Genomic DNA, 5,368 nt, shown 5'->3' with positions numbered 1-5,368 from the left:
GCATTAAATGTGACAACCTCCTCACGTCGGAATATACAAACTCACCATAAACAACACAAGCTAGAACGTAGACTTTCGACCAGCACGACAAGCTGAAATGGACAAAAAACTGATGAAAAAAAGATATAAGGAAGTTTTTGAGACACATCAAAGGTTAAGTTTTTCATCTCTCCTCTTCCCTCTCTCTCTACATAGTTAATCTTACCTATACTAACTTGATCGTCGGAGTGTCTGCCGAGAGACAATCTCCCCCATTGAACCTTTTCCAAAGGTGCTCCACGGACCTCAAGACCAGTAGACTCGTTGGGAGCTCAGCTTAGCCCGATCCATCTCCTATCAGAAATAGAACTGTATCAATTGGCACCGTCTGTGAGAAACTTCGTTTCGAAAAGGCAGTTGTGTTCATTGTTGTCGGAAGGAGCCCCGTCTTCATCCTACGTCAAAGTGGATGTCACGACTAGATCCATGGCTTCCCAACACAATGCTGGCAACCTCGAAGTTAAGCCCTCCAACCCAAATAACCTGCCTTCATATTTCGCAGAACTCACCAACAGTATTAACTGACTGACTGCACAGAACCAGGCCTTGATCAATGCTCTACTCTAGCATAATCTGCCTATCCCGCCTTCACCACAACCAATGGTTCCACCGTGCCCAAAACAAGCCTATCATCACCACTAATTCCCACCACACATGTCTCAAGAAACCTTTCCACCCTTCGCCCTACCAAATCCTCAACCTCTCCACCCTCCTCAGTTAGGCTCACAACCTCGCCTAGATATACCACCACCTTTCTACAACCACCCTTTACCACACCATACGATCGCCCATTAGGGCGAGGCTAATAGCGTTCAACCCCCGATCCCTACTTGTGGGGATAATGCTCTCATCTGGGATGAAGAGCTACGGGCCATGAAACTTCAACTATAGGGGGTCTTGCAGAACATGCAACACAAGACTTCCTTCACCATCAACTCTCCTTTCACTGCCTCTATCCGGGATAAAGCCCTCCCTCATAAGTTCAATATGCCGTCGATCGACACTTTCGATGGTACCATCGACCCTGTCGACCATGTAGAAGCATACCAGACACTTATAATGTTACACGCCTTTCTAGACGAAATCATGTGTCGCGCTTTCCCTATCAAGCTAAAGGGGTCGGGGCGCCTTTGGTTTAGTCAGCTCCCTCTAGACTCGGTCACTTTATTTTACCAGCTCAACGAATCCTTCCTAAGTCGTTTTATCGATGCTCAGTGACAACGACATCTAGCCACCCAACTGCTGAACATTCGGTAAACAGACGGGGAGTCATTACGCAGCAATGTCACCCGCTTCAACGCTGAAGCCCTCGAAGTGGAGGAAAATGACAACAAGGCCATTCTCACAGCCTTCATAGTCGGTCTGCGCCCGTTCGATTTCCTTTTCTCCCTCTCCAAAAACCTCCCGACCACCATGGCCTCGCTCCTCACCAAAGCCCAAAAATACATGAACGTCGAAGACTCTCTGGCAGCTCGCCAAGACTCCACATCCAAACCCCACCCTCCAAAGAAAAAAGAAAAGACCCTGAGTCACAGTCCTTGCAGTACATATACCGATCCACATCACACCCAGATCAGCCCCCACGCTCGGACCAACCGCTACCGACTCGCCCACCTGGTCCGTTCGAGCGATACACCTCCCTCAACTCACCCATGAAACAAGTCCTAAACCAAATTCAACGAGACAATAACCTAAAATGGCCTCAACCATCCAGATCTCCATCCACCTAACGGGATCAATGTAAGTATTGTTGCTTCCATCAAGACCACGGCCACAATACTGATGAATGTGTTAACCTCAAAGATCAGGTTGAGGATCTGGTCCGTCAGGGGCACTTCAGCCAATTCACTTCTGTCCGTCCCCCGCAGAGGCCTAGAACCAGCGTCCCAAACCATAACCGCCAACACACACCCCCACAACGACCAGCACCACCTGAGCAGAAAAACGACCCGCCACAACACCAATCCAGAGCCCACGAAGATGCCTCCCCCGTTAGGCAAAATATGAGTCATTACTGGCAGCCTTGCATGCGGCGGACCGTCCTGGTCGGCACAGCGAGCTGAGCTCCGCAAAATCCGACAGGGATCCAATAGAGAAGTAGCCATGGTAAACCGCCCCACAAACAACCTAAGCAGTGGTCTGAGACGGTCGCCTTCACAACGGTAGACTGCGCAGGCGTTCGCTATCCTCATGACGACCCCCTGGTCATCTCCGCCCTACTGTCAAACTATAAAGTCAAGAGAGTTTAGGTCGACAACGGTAACTCCTCAGACATCATCTTCCTCAATGCCTATCGCCAACTAAAGGTCGGCGAAGAAAAGTTATCACCTTTACAAACTCCTCTGGTGGGTTTTATCGGTGATCGGGTCACATCCATGGGCTCCATCGACCTCTCCATCACCATTGGAGAATACCCACGACAGTCCACCAAACTCTTGACTTTCCTTGTCGTCGACTGTCTTTCTGCCTACAACATCATATTAGGTCGCACCGCTCTCAATGTCTTTTAAGCCATAACCTCTACGTACCACATGGCCATGAAGTTTCCCACTGACCACGGAGTCGGCACAGTCAGGGGAGAACAGACGATAGCCCGATAGTGCTATGTCGCCTCATTAAAGGAATTCAAATTGCAAGAAGCCATGATCATTGAGGGTCTCGATGTTAGAGACGATGAAGAGTTAATAAGAGGGTAACCAGTCGAGGAGCTCGTCGAAGTATTTGTCGATCTTGCCGACTCAACAAAAACGGCTAAGATTGGCAGTCAGTTGTCTTTTCAGGCCAAGGCTGATCTCACAACTCTACTTGCAGAACACAATGATGTCTTGACTTGGACTCATTCCGACATGCCAGGTATCGATCCCCCCTTTATTACCCATCATCTCAGCATTGAACCACATTTTTGACCGTTCTGACAAAAGGAACGCATCTTTCACCCAGAATGTTACAGTCTCATCCCCACTGAGGTTGACAAATTGCTGAAGTCAAAGTTCATCAGAAATGTGGACTATCCCAGATGGTTGTCCAACGTAGTCCTGGTCCACAAAAATAATGGCAAATGACGACTCTACATCGACTATTCCGACCTCAACCGAGCCTGCCCCAAAGACAGCTACCCCATTCCCAGGATAGATCTGTTGGTGGACGCAACTGCGGGGCACTAGATATTTAGCTTTATGGATGCTTTCTTCGGCTATAATCAGATCTTGATGCACGCCACCGACTAGGAACACGCCTCTTTCAACACTGACAAAGGGACTTATCACTACCGCGTCATGCTATTCGGTTTGAAAAATACAGGAGCCATTTACCAACGCTTGGTCGATGCTGTCTTCCAACACCAAATAGGTCGAAACATGGAAGTCTACGTCGACGACATGCTCGTCAAGAGCAAACTCTCCTCCGACCACTTGGCAGACCTACGCGAGACTTTCCAAACCTTACGCAAATATCAAATGAAACTGAACCCAGAAAAGTGTGCCTTTGGTGTTGGATCTGGGAAGTTTTTATGGTTCATGGTTAGCCAAAAGGGCATTGAGGCCAACCTAGAAAAAATCAAGGCCTTGATAGAAATGCGATCTCCCAAGACTATCAAAGAAACCCAACAGCTAACGGGCAGAGTTGCTGCCCTCAACTATTTCATTTCACGAGAGACTAATAAATGCCTGCCATTCTACAAAGTCCTTCGACAGGCCTCCGAATAGAATGTTGAGTCTGAGTAAGCTTTTCAACAACTAAAACAGTGCATGGCCAACCCTCCTCACTCTTCCAAGCACTCCCAGGCGAAACTCTCTTCCTCTACCTAGTTGTGTCCCACACCGCCATTAGTGCTGCCCTCATTAAAGAGGACGGATCAGTGCAACGCCCTGTTTATTACATTAGCCGTGCACTCAGGGGGGCTGAACAGAACTACCCTCTTTGGGGGAAAATGGCTATTGCCCTAGTCAATGCCTTCAGACGACTTCGATCCTATTTCCAAACTCATTCCATAGTGATTCTTACTGAACAGCCTTTGAAAAAGATCATGCAACAACCAGAATCTTCAGGCAGGCTCATGCAGTGGTTCGTTGAATTAAGTCAGTATGACATTTCTTACTGACCATGAACAACCATCAAATGCCAGGCTATCGCTGATTTCATCTTGGAATTCACCAATATTACCCCTTCCACGCCGCCTACTCCAACACATGCCCCCATTGAGGAGGAAGACCCTCATTCTTAGACTTTCTGCGTCGATGGTTCATCCCCCAGAGAGAGCAGCGGAGTCAGTTTAATCCTCACAACCCCAGAAGGTGAGTCTTTCAAATGTGCCCTCTGGTTCCTATTTGAAGCAAGCAACAACCAAGCCGAATATGAAACTCTTATAGCGGGTCTCCGATTGGCTAGAGATATCGAAGTCGACCATCTCCAAATCTTTAGTGACTCTTGGTTGGTCGTCGGCCAGATAACGGGCGAATTTGATGCGAAAGAAGAAGTCATGCAATCATACAGGAACCTTGCTCTTCCCCTGACCCGCTTCTTTAATAGTTTTGCATTCAACATGTCCCTTGCTCAGAAAATGCCTAAGCCGACGAAATGACACAGTTAGCCTTAGCCGATCAGTCGAACCTTTGCCATGACATTCGGGTCGAGTACTTGAGCCATCCAGCAATCTCACCAAATTAACGAGCAATGTACCTGTTCAAGGACAATCCCATCTCATGGGCCCAGGACATCACCGCATTCCTCGAACAGGGCACACTTCCAGCGGACAAACTCAAAGCTACCAAAGTCAGAACTTGGTCGTCGAATTACGTCATTATTGGTGGCACCTTATACAAGAGAGGATTCTCACGACCATATCTCAGATGCCTCAATAACAACCAAGCAATTTATGTAATGAGAGAAATACATGAAGGCGTTTGTGGGAACCACTCTAGGGGACGATCTCTGGCCCATAAAATTCTCTAAACGGGCTACTTTTGGCCCACACTCAGTCAGGACGATGCTGATTTTATGATAAATGTAATGCCAGCGCTTCGCTAGCATCCCTCATGCTCCTCTCACCGAGTTAATCATGCTCAGCAGCCCTTGTCCCTTCGACAAATGGGAAATTAATCTTATAGGTCCCTTGCCGATTGGCAGGGGTCAAGTAAAATTCGCCATAGTGGCCATCAAATACTTCACCAAATGGGTCGAAGCAGAACCTCTCGCCAAAATTACTGAGCGGAATACCACTCGGTTCATCTGGCAATCCATTGTGTGTCGTTTTGGAATTCCCCAAGCCATAGTCTCCGACAATGACAAACAGTTCGACAACGCCAAGTTCAAGGAATTCTGTGTGGAACCC

Source organism: Camellia sinensis, chromosome 6 (assembly GCF_055761805.1).
Source record: "Camellia sinensis isolate YWXY chromosome 6, ASM5576180v1, whole genome shotgun sequence".
In the NCBI taxonomy this organism is placed as follows: Eukaryota; Viridiplantae; Streptophyta; class Magnoliopsida; order Ericales; family Theaceae; genus Camellia; species Camellia sinensis.
The sequence above is the reverse complement of the archived record's forward strand: the minus strand, read 5'-3'. Positions refer to the sequence as shown.